Source organism: Eublepharis macularius, chromosome 8, assembly GCF_028583425.1.
Source record: "Eublepharis macularius isolate TG4126 chromosome 8, MPM_Emac_v1.0, whole genome shotgun sequence".
Classification (NCBI taxonomy): Eukaryota; Metazoa; Chordata; class Lepidosauria; order Squamata; family Eublepharidae; genus Eublepharis; species Eublepharis macularius.
This window is the reverse complement of record NC_072797.1, coordinates 137,034,193-137,050,219: the sequence shown is the minus strand read 5'-3', so window position 1 is coordinate 137,050,219 and position 16,027 is coordinate 137,034,193.

Here is a 16,027-nt window from a genome sequence, read left to right as displayed (position 1 = left end):
TAGACAACATGGCAACTGTACTTTCCAGGAGGATCTGAGCATGGTTGATATGCTCCCAGTATGCGTGGATGTTATGCCTAGGAAGGATTTTAGCATTTCACTAAGGAACTCTCATGAGACCCAACAGTGTGGGTTATATTTAGTCTCCCTGTTAATTCTTGCAGCAGGAGCATTTAGTTATAAAATGATTGCATTAATTAGTCTGTTGACCAAATATTAAAAATATTCTACCGAATATTGGTAATGTGAAACTGTTTTATTCCAAGCTGGCCAAATCAGCCCAGTACTATCTCCAGGGCTTGTTTTCCGGGAAAAGAGGTGGCCAAACTCAGTGGGTTGCCCTCGGAGAAAATGGTCACATGGCTATCCTTAAAGATAGGTACTGTTCTGCCTGGCTCGGGACCACCCATCAGAAATTAACAATGCTGGGCTTCTCATCTGAATCCCTACAGATGATGGCCCTGGACCAGGCAAGGGCTGTGGTCAAACAGCATATACTGGATGTCGAAAGACAGAGGGGTCTTGCGAGGGTCTCCAATTTCCTAGGCCCCCCCCCAAACAATATATGTGGTTTCTCCAGCCTCTTATCTATCAAGCCTGGAGTTCCCATCCCACCGTAGGGCTTTCTCATTAGCCCGATGTAATACATTCCCACCTGCAGTACTTGAAGGCCGTTATAAGAAAGTCCCGATGGCTGAGCGACTTTGTCCCTGCAAGGCAGGGAAAGTAGAAACAATTGAGCACATCATGCTTGCTTGTAAATTCTACCATGAAATACGTATAAAACATATCCAACCTGCATTGAAGAAGCTTTCGAGCCTCCCTGACACTGAGCAAACGAATAAGCTCCTGTTAGGTGCTGACCCCCAGATCACGTTGGCTAGTGCCAGATTTTTAGCCGCGGCTTGTAGAATCCGCAGGGAATGTGCAAAGTAACATCTGCTTTTATTTCTAACCCTGAAAGCCCACACTTTTGTACGTATATTGCCAAGTTTTTATATAATTATATATTTATATAATTATTTTTATAAAGTGGTGTATTTTGTGTATGATACTCACTTATGTTTTTTACAAATCTGTACTAGTTTTTAACTGTAAATAAATCTGACTGGCTGGCTGGTGGCCCCGCCCCCTGATCTCCAGACAGAGGGGAGTTGAGATTGCCCTCCACGCCGCTCGGCGGCACGGAGGGCAATCTCAACTCCCCTCTGTCTGGAGATCAGGGGGCGGGGCCACCAGCCATGTGTCCATTTTTAGGAGGTGCCAAAAGTCCGTTCTACCACGTTCCCACTGAAAAAAAGCCCTGACCGTCTCTCTGATTAGCTGATCAAGGACTTCCGCAGCTACCTGAGACACTCTTGTTGAACTGCAGAGGCCAGAAACAGATCCTTAGATTGTTTGCCTGTAAAAGACACACACTTTCTCTTTTTCTCACACACACGCATGTTGTCAAGGCTTCCTCTGCCCCTGCCCCTGTACCTTTAACAGATCTGTTACATGGAGAACTGAGGTTGGTGACAGATGGTCATATCTGAGAAACAGAAGGGGCTTGAGAGAAGCATAGCTTCTTGTGGTGTACACACACCCATTTTTTTTAATTTAGTAAAATGATTGTAGAGAGTAACCCTGTGCAGATTTACTCAGAATCCTGCTAAGGAGCTCATTGCCTGGAAAATGTTCTTAGGATGCCAGAGTTAACCTTACTTTTTGTCCCCAAGTACCTTCAGATCTGCTTACAGTGATAAAAAGCACTTACAATGCACCATTCATTGTAAACAACAACAAAAAAACCCTCCATAAGCGTATCTTTAAAATATGTATGTAAAGTGCCATCAAGTCACAGATGGCATGGCAACTCCATAGGTAACTCATGGCAACTCCATAGGGGTTTCAAGGCAAGAAACTAACAGAGGTGGAGTGCCATTGCCTGCCTCTGTGTAGCAACCCTAGACTTCTTTGATGGTCTTCCTTCCAAGTAATAGCCAGGGCCAACTCCACTTAGCTTCCAAGATCTGACATGATCAGGCTAGCGAAGGCTACCCATGTCAGGATCTCTTTAAATAGCACAGTTTTTTAAAAAAAAGGAATGCCAAGTCAATGACATGATTCATTCATTCATTCATTCATACCCCATCTCTCTGCAAACTCAAAGGGTCTAACAAAACACCAAAAGCTGCAAGGACACAAATATATGCAACCAATTAAAACCAGTCCACAATTAAAAATCAATACACACAGTGTTAGGGAATGGTATTCGTTGGTGGCACGCCAAAGAGCTGCATACCAAAGAGCCACATGTGGCTCCCGAGCCACTAAGTATTAATGGCTTTAAAAAATTTAATAGAAGGAAAACCAAAACACCTTGTACAGCAGCCCCTGTCCTAGAACAAATTACCGTCATGAAATTATACCCTCTTTTTTGTTGTTTGGGTTCTACGGGGCTAATTTAGGAACCAAACTTGCAACACAAATATAGTTAAGAAAATTTCTTTAAACCAAACCTTCCAACAATCAGAATAGTACAACTATTTTTTAAAATCAAACTCAAAGGTGCAACAAAGAATGGAAACTTGCAGCCAATAATGGCTTTAAGTTCAGCCAAGAAGCTGGTTGTCTTTTGAAACCACTTCAAGGTAAGCAAGGTCTAGCTTTATAGGTCCCACCAAATGCTAGAGGCCATTGCTACAGTCCTTTTGATTATGGAACAAACTGGAATGTAGGCTTCTGTCTTCAGCTTGGGAATTACAGCCCTGCAATTATAATGTGGTTCCTGTAATAATACCAAACCCCATATAACACACATACACCACTTTTACTCACTATTGTCAGGCAGGCAAGCCTGCCTGCCCTGACTGTGAATGACTGTCTACTGCGGGGGGTGGGGGGTGGGGGGGATGGGCTTTCTTCCTGTGTAGCTTCCTTCACTGTGCCTATGCTTTGCTAAGCTATGCTTTGCTAAGAGACCTTATCAGTGCAGCTGGTAGTGTGTGGGAACCAGGCATGGGAATTTCGGCTGGGCATCTTTTGCAGGACTTTCGCTGACTTCAACTGACTTGTTTGGACTGCGGGGAGGGGAACTGGAATATAACCTCTCGGGGAAGACTGTGCTTCAGCATTCTGGGCAATCTCTATGTATCAGTGCACTTCAAGGGAGTTTTATCTAAATAAAGGCCCTTTTAACTCATACCACTGTGTTGGATGAAGTGGAGAGTCTGAGAGAAGCCCCTAGCCAGGCCTGACAACTATTGTTCACGTACAACCTGTTTCTCATTACCAGGGCTTTTTTTCTGGGAAAAGAGTTGGTGGAACTCAGTGGTGGAACTCAAGACCACACAATGGCATCACTTTGTGTCAGCTGGAACAAGGGGGGAGTTTTTTAAAGTTTAAATTGCCCTCAGCGAAAATGGTCACACGGCCAGTGGCCCCGCCCCCTGATCTCCAGACAGAGGGGAGTTTAGATTGCCCTCCATGCCACTGGAGCAGCACAGAGGGCAATCTAAACTCCCCTCTGTCTGGAGATCAGGGGGTGGGGCCACTGGCCGTGTGACCATTTTTAAGAGGTGCCGGAACTCCGTTCCACCGCGTTCCTGCTGAAAAAAAGCCCTGCTCATTACCTTATTCAAGGTGATAAGAGCACACAAAATTTTATCTAAGCTCCCCAGCAACCAATCTTCTCCTCCGCTGTTTTGTTCCAGACAATGCCTCCTCCTACTGGACTAAACCAACTAGCTCGTGGGAGTTATATAATCTTCAGGCAACTCCTTCACTGTAAAAAATAGCAGAAAGTCTCCAAATTATAAATTATATCAGTACAGAGAGGGATAAATAGATAACTGAAATATATAAATATCACAAAACTTGTCAGCTTTTGTGTGTGCGGATCATGTATCAACCTGCATTTTGATATAGATCACTGAACTGTGCTCGTTTCTTCTTGTTTTCACTGTTATTATTGCAGCAAAGATTCCCTCATAATGCTGTTTTTTCAAAAAGGTGCTAAATATGTAAAGACATTTAGCAGTTCGGCTGCTAGTGTTGACTTTTACCACGTTCATACTGAGGTTGTATCTGCAAGAGTCAGAGCTCATTAACCAAGACATTAAAATAACATTAATAAGTACAATAATAGATTCTTGAATTTTCCTAGTGACTGATTATTCTATTATAGTGTGTGTCGATTGTTCAATAGCAGAACCTTTATGTTTAATGGTTTATTTAAGACTAGAAATGGACACATATTCTGTAATAGTCCGTGGTAGTTCGAATATTCCATTTCTGCTTCTTGGATTTCCTAGGGATAGCAGTTTGTGTGCAAGATCCATCATCTTTACTAGAGAAATGCAGGTTTAAAAAACCCTCATAAATAAATAAATGGCATAAGCACTGGCATGATAGCCTAGACTAGCCCAATCTCAGAAGATAAGCAGGGTCAGGCCTGGTTAGTATGTGGATGGGCGACTGTTAAGGACATCTTGGATTGTTATGCCAAGGCAGGCAATAGCAACCAATTGCCAAATGTCTCTTGCCTTGAAAACCATATGGGGTCACCGTAAGCATTATATGGCAGCTAGATGATGCTTTTATGAAATTTGGCAGTGTAACTTTCGCTTCATCCATTAGTTCCACAAACTGGATCCAATTGGCTTCAAAACGGCTCATTTTTCTAATATTTTTGTCAACAGCTCCAGACAGTTTTGTGACGCTGATGATATTCAGCCTTCTAGTTGTCTGATGTACCAAATCACCTGTGTACCAAATTATGATGATTTTAAACTAATGTATGTATTGCATTTGTAATAATCTAAAAATTGCTGACATCTTCATACAACTTGGAAGAAGGTAACTCAGAATTTTCTACTAGTACACAACACCGCAATGTAATTACTATGAAGGGTTTGGTTGAGTAAACTTATTACACCTATCTTGCAGTCACTCTGTTGGTTACCGATTAGTTTCTAGGTTTATGAGTTATTTATTTTTAAAAATGTATGTTACCTCTCCAGAGACCTGTACGAGTTAGCTCAACTTTTTTAAAAAAAACCATAAAATCATAAAAAAGAAACCCATAAATTTTCAGTATTAAAACAAGTCATTGAATTGCTGAAGCACCTTCTGCTCCAATGAGGTGGAGAAAAGCTGAGACCGACTCTTTGTTTTGGGGAGAGAGACGTTGTGGAAAGTACGTGGGCACCAGGAAACACACAGGTGGTTACTATGTTGGAGATCACAGATGTAAGAATGGGGAAGTAACATAGATATGCAAGATCTCTAGAGGTCAATTTGCACAGCTCCAGAGTTTAGCCTACATGCATTGCAAGCTATGTGGATGAGCCATGGGCTTGCATTTACCTCCATTGTGTGTGAATGGGGTTGCCAAGTGCATGCCTGGAATCCCTGGGACTTAGGAGGGGGGGATGTGGGGGAAAAGGATATCATCAATGAGTCAACATCACCAGGGCTCTGGGATTTCACTGATCTCTATGGTAAAAAACACAGAGATCAACAAACCCCTAGAGAATCAGTGATGCCAATTGGAACATCACCTGGAAGTTGATGCGTCAACAACATTTTTTTTTAACTTCACTTCATTTATGCCCTGTGTTTATCCCCAATGGGGACCCAAAGTGGTTTACATCATTCTCCTCTCCTCTATTTTTTCCCTCACAACTACCCTGTGAGGTAGGTTAAGCTGAGAGTACGAGACTGGGCCAAGCTCACCCAGCAAGCTTCCATGGAAGAGTGGAAAATCAAACTCGGGTCTTCCAGATCCTACTCCATCACTTTAGCCTGCAGGTCATGTTGGATGTCCCTCCTCCATATTCTATCCCACCATTCATTTGAGCACCATTGGCAATTGGAGGTCCTTTGCCCGGGGCTTGAGTACAAATGGAACGCCTGTGAACAGGGTCTTCACATGTAAATGCCCAGATGAGTAGGTCCCATTCATGTGGACCTTGTACCATGTTCCACAACTCTAAGCCTTGGCTACCCTATTTGTCTGTCAGATCTTATATTAGTTTGCCAGCAGAGATTGGAGACAACCAAACTCCCCCTCCCTTTGCAGGATTGGGACAGAAGAACCCATGAGCTGAGTCCACTTGCATAGTTGTTTGCAGGGCTTTTTTTCAGCTGGAACGCAGGGGAATGGAGTTCCGGAACCTCTTGAAAATGGTCACATGGCCGGTGGCCCCACCCCCTGATCTCCAGACAGAGGGGAGTTGAGATTGCCCTCCGCGCCATGTCACTGTTAGACAATTAAGAGGCTGGAGCACCTTTCCTACAAGGAAAGGCTGAAGAGTTTTCAGGCTTTTCGGTTCAGATAAAGTGACCAAAGGAGGACAAGACTGAGATTTATAAAATTATGCATGGGGCGGAGAAAGTTGGAAAGGAGAACTTTTTTGCCTCTCTCGTAAACACTCAAACTCAGACACACCTGATAAAGTTGGGCAATAGATTCAAGAGGGAGAAAAGGAAGTACAATGTCAGTAAGCAATCAATTTGTGGGATTCATTGTCAGTGAATGTAGTGATGGCAACATAAATGGCTTTAAAAGGGGATTAGACAGATTTATGGAGGAGAGGTCCAATAGGCAATAGCAAGTAAAGGGAATGTTCACATACAGAGATAGTCAAGCTCTGGATACCCGTGCTAGGAGGCAACGTTAGAAGAAGGCCTTGGCCTCAATGCCTGAGTAGGATCACAGGAGGAATCCCTATTCATTTGGGAATTTTGCACACTGTGTTGTTTAAATTGTCATTTACTTTATTTGAAAAGCTTGCTACAAAAATTATATTGGTGATTTGTCAGATTTGTTATTAGTTTGCCAGCAGAGATTTGAAACAATCAAATCCCTTCATAGGAGTGTGATAAAATTCACGGGCCCTGGTCATAGAATCATAGAGTTGGAAGGGGCCATACAGACCATCTAGTCCAACCCCTTGCCCAGTGCAGGATCAGCCTAATATAGGAGGCTTTAGTGTGAAGCCATAGAGTTGTTAAGGGGGGTGGAAGAACAGCCTTGGACCAATCACTGGGTCTAACTACCTCACACGGTTGTTTTTAAGGTAACATTGGAAATCGGGCAATGAACATGTTGGAAGAAGGGTGGCATATAAATATGAGGAAGAGAATGGGGGAAATGTATGTTGCACATAGAGATCATTGGTTGTTTCCCTGCTTATGCAAAGAGCAATTAATGTATTTTGTTTTCTGAAAGGGGATTTATTTTAGAGTAGTCTGCATGTCAATTCAAACCCCAATAACCTCACACAGAATTAAGACACCAAAAGCAGTGATCTTTAAATAAATATGGGTTTATTGTTTATAAAATAAGCCCATGCCACATATCACCTCACTTGAGGCTCATATGTGTAAAGACCAATCACATCAGAGAATCTTATATACCCTTAATGGCAATTATTTACAGTATAATTGCTAGCTGTTTACAGAATGAAAGATCAAAAGGTTAATACAAACAGTTTTTCAGAATTACATTTCCCAGGATACATGGCACCCAGCAAGCCTGATGGACAGGACAATCAGATCTCGCTGTAATATTAACACCTCAATGCTGAAGTCATACTTCTGTCATGGGTTCAAAATTTTTCTGGGAAGTAACACATTCAAGGTTGAAATCTTAGCTGCTAAATGAAAACAAGAGAAAATATTTATAGTTAAAAGGAACTTTCTCACCTCACTGCAATATTGAGCTGACCTGTAGTTCCGTCTCTACAGTTAAGGAGAAAGAATCTGCCTACTGAGGCAAATGTGCCTCTTGTGTGTGTCTTTTGCTTGAATGTGCTCACACACAGATTCTAGAAGAGGGCTCCTAAAAAGCCCTTAACATTTTCAATGGATGGTCAGTTGAGTCTGGTGTGAGGGAAGGACGCAGATGAAATATTTTGGGGGAGGGCACCCCCATCCTTCAGTCGCTCCATTGGCTACCCATCAGTTACCATGCTCAGTTTAAGGTATTGGTTATCACATACAAAGCTCTTCTCGGCTTTGGTCCAGCATACCTATGGGACCACCTCCCTCCCTATGCTCCTCCACATCAGCTTCACTCATCTGGACAGTCTCCTGCAGGTGCCAGGCTGCATATGGGTGAAATCAACAGCAGCCCATACATGGGCTTTCTCTGTGGTGGCCCCTACCTTGTGGAACGGCCTGCCTGAGAAGTTCAGGAGAGCCCCCACTCTCCTAGCTTTCTGCAAATGATGCAAAACCAAACAATTCAAAAAGGGTTTTGTATTGTAGGGAAGGGGTCTCAGATGCTCTGCTAATGAGTTAGTGACTATAGGCTTCACCACTATGTTGTCTTACATACTATCTATTGCTTTAAATATGTACTCCTATGAGAGTGTGAGTACTTGTGCTTCATTTTGTCTAACGTCAATCCTAGAATTGCTTCTGTTCTATTTCAGCATTTCTTTAACTCTGTATTGGATTCTTGCTATTGCTATAACTTTGGAAACTTGTGTTTATCTAACCTATGACATTGTTTATGAAAAGCACCAGGAATGGATGGAGTACTGATAGATCTATTACAATCAAACCCGAAGTGGTGAGCAGAAGTTTTGACTCCCCTCTTTTCTATGATAAATGATTCAGGATGTATTCCACCCATCTGGAAGAAAGCTCTGGTGGTACCGATCTTCAAGAATAAAGGGAAAAGGCAAGACCCACAGAATTATCGCCCAATTACCTTTCTCTCAGTAATCAGGAAACTATATGAAGCTTATTTAAGCATAAGATTGAAAGAATGGATGGAGGAGTCAGATATTTTGAGTGAAGAAAAAGGTGGGTTCTGCCAAGGATGCTCTGCAGTTGATCACTGCCTGGTCTTGGCTCATTTGATTGAAAAGTATGCCACTACAGAAAATAATCATTTATATGTAGCCTTCATGGAGTTACGCTCTGCATTCAATAGCATATCTAGAACTAGACTATGGCAGAAGCTAAAGGAAACTACGATCAGCAGGTGCTTGCTGTGGCTATTAACTAGACTGTATCGCAAGACAGAAGTGAAAATCAGATGTAGCCTTGAAGGCCAGACTACAGATCCCATCCCAACCTCTAAAGGTGTCCAACAAGGTTCTCTTTTATCCCCCTATTCATTCAATCTTTACATCAATGATATTGTTAAAGCAGTTTCAGGACCTTTCCATCATGCACCCACCCTCAACAATCAAGGTCTTTCAATCCTAATTTATGCTGATAACACTGCTCTACTATCTCGCACATCGATAGGAAGCTGGCTAGCTTTAACTCCTACTGTGCTGATGGTCTTAAATATAAATGCAGAGAAATCCAAAGCAGTTGTCTTTTCAGGATTGGAGGATGGCAGATACCAACACTGAACAAGTAACAACATTTAGATATTTAGGCATTACATTCTTCTAAGACCTACCTTGAAGAAATCAGTTCCAATCCATTTCCTACAAGATAACACCATATTTAAATGCCTTGACACGTTTCTTTCACATAGAAGGAGGGAAATATTACCCAGCAGCTATAAAGACCTTTTGGGGTAATTTTAAACAAATGATACTTTATGGTGCAGGAGTGTGGGTTGAAGGTATATCTGAGACTATTGATTCCTTTTTATTAAAATTCCTGAGAAAAATAACCAGGTTACCAAAGTGCGTATCCAGTATAGCTATCCATCAAGAATTTGCAATCTCTTCATTAGAATCACTAGCTTGGCTGGATGCATTTAGACTTCGAATCAAGATCCTTTTTAACTAAAGATCTAAACTACTTTTTAGATTGAGAGAAGATCCCTTCCAGAGTAAATGGAAGAGGCTGGTTGACCAGAGACTGAAACAATTAGGCTTTACTCCAATTTTACTACTTTCTGAAGGAAGTGAGAAAACCTCATTCCAAAGGGTCAAAAAGCAGTTATTGCTTGCTAGATTTCAGAAGCACAAATCAGCTCGCAAGAAGGGTGTTCCCTTGCCTATAATGGAATCGAACCTCCAGATACTTTACCAGAGTATTTAAAGTCCATGACAATACCTCGATATCGAGATATTTCCTTGGATGCTAGAGTGAACGCTGGTCTAACTCCAGAAATGAAAGGTTGTTTTTTGAAAATTCCCTTTTCAGAATGTAAATGTTTCTGTAATACAGGAAGATAGGAACCTTGACTCACCTAGTAATTGAATGCCCTTATTTCAGTGAGGAGAGACAAAGATGGATTACTCGTATACTCAAGAAGAATGAGCTCACAAATATTAATCAAAGCCTTTCTTTTCTTTTACAAGATAAGGACACACACATAAACCAGGTCACTGGCATTTTACCTATTAGTAATCCAGACTAAAATTAGGAAATGTTTGTGACTAGAGTGAGATTTTTTTATCACTTTATTGGCAATAGTAGTTTTAGTATTCCGGTCTTTGTTTGTTTGTTTGTTAACATAGGATCAGGCTTAAGGCTATGGCCAAGAGCTGTACCAGGAAGGAAAAGAACTTATGCTTATCTAACCTGTGGCATTGTTTATGGAATTGTCCTTGATCTTGACTGTACTAATCTCATACTGTGTAATCCACCTTGAGTCTCAATGAGAAAGGCGGACTATAAACAAACAAATAACTGACTCTCAATAGAACAAGCTTTGTAAGATTCTTATGAACACATGAAGCCACTTTATACTAGGGTTGCCAGGTCCCCCTGTACTCCCGGCGGGAGGTGGGGCACCTGGTACCTACCTTTTGGGTGTCTCCTTCTGTACACATGCTCTAGGTCTTTGCAATGACATCACTTACCAGAAGTGATGTCATCACACAGGCTCTGGCTGCCCCGGGAGTGCTCCTGTGCTCCACAGGGGGCCCAATTTGGGCCAATTCAGCCCGTATCAGGCCCAAATTGGCCTGGATCGGGCCACTGTGGCGTGGGGGAGCACTCCCCCGCCCGGCAGCAGCCCAATGCGGGCTGTTTTGGGCCTGAATTGGGCCAAATCAGGCCCGAAACAGCTCGGATCAGGCCCAAATCAGCCTGGAATGGGCCGCTGTTGTGTTGAGGAGCACTCCCCTGCCCAGCAGCGGCCTGATCCGGGCCCGATCTGGGCTGTTATGGTCCCACAGGAGCATGCCACGCTGCCTGGGAGCATGCCTGTGAGGCCTCTCCCACCTGCCAGGTAAGCAGGGCGAGGTTTGGAGGGTGGGAGCAGGGGACTGGCCACCCTACCTTATACGGAGCTATACTGAGTTATTAAGGTCAGTGTTGTCTCCTCTGACTGGCAGCAGCTCCCCAGGGTTCCAGGTTGAGCTCTTTCACATCAACTAATACCTGACCCTTTTAGCAAGAAATGCTAAGCGGATGCTCTACCGCTGAGCTACCACTTTGCTTTCTCCTCCACTAGTCTGATGCATTAAAGATGTTTCCCTTCTAAGTTGGAAACTAACTTAATTTCTATCTGCATTAAATGCCATTTCTAATTTTTCTTTTTGATTTATTTGTAATAGGATTACAAGTTTTAACTGGTTAATTAGATAGTGATCTCCAGCCCCTCGGTTGGGACTTTCAGGGTGAATTGTAGAGCCCTGCCTGGTTGCCAGCCACGATGGAGCCCCTTTTAAATGTTTGGAAGGCCCTGCTGCTAATACACATATGTAGAGATCAAGGGTACCATGCCCCCTGCCTCTCTTTGCAGGTTCTTCACTGAGAGGACCAGAAAGACAACAAGGTGTGCTTTTTAACACAAGTCAAGTCCAAGATTCTGGTTCATTCTCAGTCATGTGGACATGGTGTCATGAGACTTCCTGTCATGTGCTTTGTGACTCATATGTTGCTGCTCAAGGGTTAAAGTTGAGCCTCAGGTTTGGAAAGGTTGAAAACCTCCAAGGGAAGTTAATCAACTGAAACTTTAGTTAATTTATTGATGTGAGGATAAATGTAATAAAAAAAAGAGAGATGTTTAACCGGTGAGGATGAAATTTCAGGGTATGCCCCAATCCCAACCTCTGCCCTGCACCACCTCTCACTCAGACAGTGTGGAAATGGGCCCAGGAGCCCTGCAGTGAGCTTCCGCGTCCTCTGGAGCACTTCCTCATCACACCAGGAATTACATTATTCCCAACTAGATATGGGCATGAGCCACAAAAAAATGAACCATGGGGTTCGTGGTTTGTGGTTTTTTTACAAACCAGGAACCACGAACCCCCATGAACTGGGGCAAGTTCATGAACCAGTTCGTGGTTCATGGGGTTTAAATGCCCCTTTCTGGCTGCTTAGTAGCGGCAGGGATAGTTGATAGTTTAAAGGGCCCTTTCCTGCCGCTTGCAAGCGGCAGGGCCTTTTAAATGGCCCAAAGCACACAAATCCCAGCCCCCCCCCCAGCCCCAGCACCCAACTTACCTTGGCTCTGCTGCTGGGATGGTGAAGGCTGCAGCCCAGCAGCAGCGGCTCCAGCCTTCTCCGTCGCCCTGTGGGCCCATGGCCTCCTCCCCCTCCTCCAGCAAGGGGCAGGAAGGGCATTTTTGGCCTCATTTGCTGCCTTGCAGGCCCACGCAGTGGCAGAGGAAACTAAAAACGCCCTTCCTGCCCCTCAAATGGTGGCAGCGGCCATTTCAGGAGTGGGAAGGCCCTTTTCAGCCTTTAAAATGAACCAAATGAACCAGTAGACCAGTTCCGTGGAAGTTCGTGGAAACGAGCTTCCATGAACCACTGGTTCACGAACCACGAACTGAACTGGTTCGTGGGTTTTTTTGGTCCACATTCAGGTTCGTGCCCATCTCTATTCCCAACGTGACCGGGAAGGGACAAGTCTCACGTGCAGCCAATTTGATAAAGGTCAGCCTCATTCCCGGCATGACGAGGAAGTGCTCTGGAACATGTGTGTGTGAGAGAAGTAAGTCCTCCTGGTGCACTCCTCCAACCTCTCTCCCCCAATTTATAGCCCAGGATATGTGGGATTCCTAGCCTATTCAGTGTGAGGCTATCTACCCTGAGCCTGCTGGAAATGTGGGGAGGGTAGAATAAAAATCGAAAATAAATAATAAATTTTGCCTCACATGTAGCACTGTGGTTAAGTGGTTCAGCTACAAATCACCACCCTACTGGTTCGAATCCCACTCCTGCCTTGAGCTCAGTAAGTGACCTTGGGTAAGCCACTCCTCTCAGCCACAGCTCCCCAGCTGTATTGTGAGGCCAATAATAACACTAATTGTGGAATCCTAAACAGAGTTACTCCAGTCTAAGCCCATTAACTTCAATGGGCTTAGACTGAACTAACTCTTCTTAGAATTGCACTGTAACTTGTTCACCGCTCTGGGTGAGGCACTAATCTGTCTAGAAGAGCAGTATATAACCACAGTTGCTGTTGTTATTGTTATTATTAATTGAAAAGGAAAGCCTTAACTTTCTTTCTAACAATGAATTTAACTTTTGTTTCTTTGATTTTTAAAAATTACATCCACATCTCAGAAAGAGATCGACACTGAAGTTTTAGTAACAAGCGAAGTTAAATATAAGTTATAAATTGATTAGTTAACAGCATTATTCAACTATACATTGGGTTGGATCCAGCCAGCATTTTTGTTCAGTCTTGGCCAATTCTTCTTCTTACTGCAGCCCCCTTACACCACGGATTTTATTCATTCAGGTTCCACGATCTCTTGTATAGTCTTTTTTGAGTCACCCAAGGGGACCCCATCTCTCTTTTTCACCAGCAGAAAAGCTTGCTAGAGCCACCCCAGTGTCTTTAGTTGCAATCCTAAAGCCAGTTCCCAGGACAGCAACTAAGACCCATGTAGGTATAATCTGGAGAAACAACTGTGTATTTGGAGATATTCTGACAGCCTGATACATGGCAAAATTAATTAGAATCTGTTTCTGGTGTTTGGCTATTTTCTGGGAGTACCAGTCCAGGAAACGTGATGATCCTGTATTTCCCAGTAGGTTGGGCAAGGCAGGGAATTTTGGATTAGTGTTCCCAAGTAGTATGTGTAAGCACATTAAGTTGGGACAATATCTGGCAAGGAAGTTTATATAGCTGACTGGTTCATGAATCATCCATTTTTTACAGCCCTGCCTATACTTTGAAACGAAACAATAATGTATCCTACAATTTACTGCAGATATGACACACACTTCACTCTGTAGAGGAGTAATTTCCAGTAGGGATTAACCATCCTGGTCTTCTTTCCTTGCATATCCACGAAATAGTAGATGATTGGAACACAGATAACATACAAGGAAAGATGTTACAAAAGTACCATGATTTCACAGCCTATATTATAATGCACAGATGGGACTTTTGTGGTGGCAGCAAAACCTCTGGCAATGGTTGGCTAAGATATGTTAATATGTCAGGCAGGCAGAAGGATGACATTGGCTGGATTAGATCCAGAGGAGTTAGCTGTGTTAGTCTGTAGTTGTAAAATAGTGAAAGAGTCCAGTAGCACCTTTAAGACTAACCAACTTTACTGTAGCATAAGCTGATGATGCATCTGACGAAGAGAGCTGTGTTTCTTGAAAGCTTATGCTACAATAAAGTTGGTTAGTCTTAAAGGTGCACTCTTTTACTATTGACTGGATTGCGTCAGCCCTGGGGAGGGGCAGGGCAAGTACAATGAAAAAAAGAGGAACGGGGTAGAAAAAGCAAGTGCCTAGAAAAGGGGAAGGGACATGTCTGAGAAGGAAGCGGGCCATGCAAGCCTAAGAAAAGAGGGATGGAAAAGGAAATGGTCCAGAGAAATAAGGGAGGGTGGGAAGCTACAGCAAAACATTTGGAAAAGGAAAGAAAATGAACACAGAATAAACAGATTATGTTTATAGCTCATTTTTTCTTTGTTGTGACCCCTCTGGGCTAGACTTGAATGCAGGAACAGACCCCTCAGAAGATGAACGAAAGGAGGGAGACGTGACCCTGGGGGAAGATCAGAGGGCTCTGTACCCCCAGATCCCCCAAATCCAGAACTCCTGGATCTTGAGGCCTCCGTTGAAGGACCTGTCCCTGAAGTCTCAGCTTCAAGCCGTGCAGTCAGCGTGCCAGCCCCCTGTCTTGTAGGGCCAAATACCACACCACCAACATCCAGGATCTCCCCACACCCACCTGGAGTGGTAGAGACAGCAGTCCTGTGAGAAGGCAGCTCAGCGATGCCCAACTGCTGGGCTGGCAGCTCAGGCTCCAGATACTGGGCTGGATCACTTCCTAAGCACATTTAATGCTTCACAGGATCAGGTCTCCATCAAGGAATCCATCATCTGCTCCAAATCCTTGCTGTTGGAGCCGGAACACCAATGGAGACCCAAAGCAATTTACAGCATTACCCACCCACCCCTTTATATCTTCAAATAACAACCGTGTGAAGTAGGTTAGGCTGAGGGTGGGGATTCAAACCCGGGCCTCCTGGATCCTAGGCTGACACTCTAACTGTGGGATCAACAGCAGGCCTGAAAAACACATCGATCTGACACAACCAGCCAAATCTTAAAAGAGTGTTGATTTCATATTACACAAAGAGGACAAGGACAATTGTGTCCCACCTTGATTCAAGTTCTTAGTTTATACATTTCCAATCTCGTCCCAGATTTTTCCTCTTTTTTTCCTTTAAAAAATATTTTTTATTTTTATTGTGAAAAAATTAAAATATAGAGCAAAAGACAGAAAGTAAAACATAACAAAAACATAACTACAGAGAGCTAACAGTGGCCTACATCAATCTAGAAAGTTAAAAAAACCCAGTAAAAAGCATATTATTAATCCATTACAGTTTTTCACCTGCAATACTTCCTCCTTTAGTGTCAATCAGCTTGTGGTCTGATTAACATCTTTTCTGTATCTCACTTTCTCCAGATTCTTTCCCAAAACAACAGACCTAATTTTTTGCAGTCTATCCATAATAAGTCTTGAAAAATCTTTGGGGAGTCTACACATGGGCATTTTCTGGCAAGGCTGAAGCTAAATATAGCAAGGGGAAATGCTGGTTCTCCAATCTTTTACATCCCTCATAAGGCTAATGTGAGGTTGAAAGGCATATGTAGTGGAGAATCAGCAAGCAGGTGAGTAACCCAAAAATCC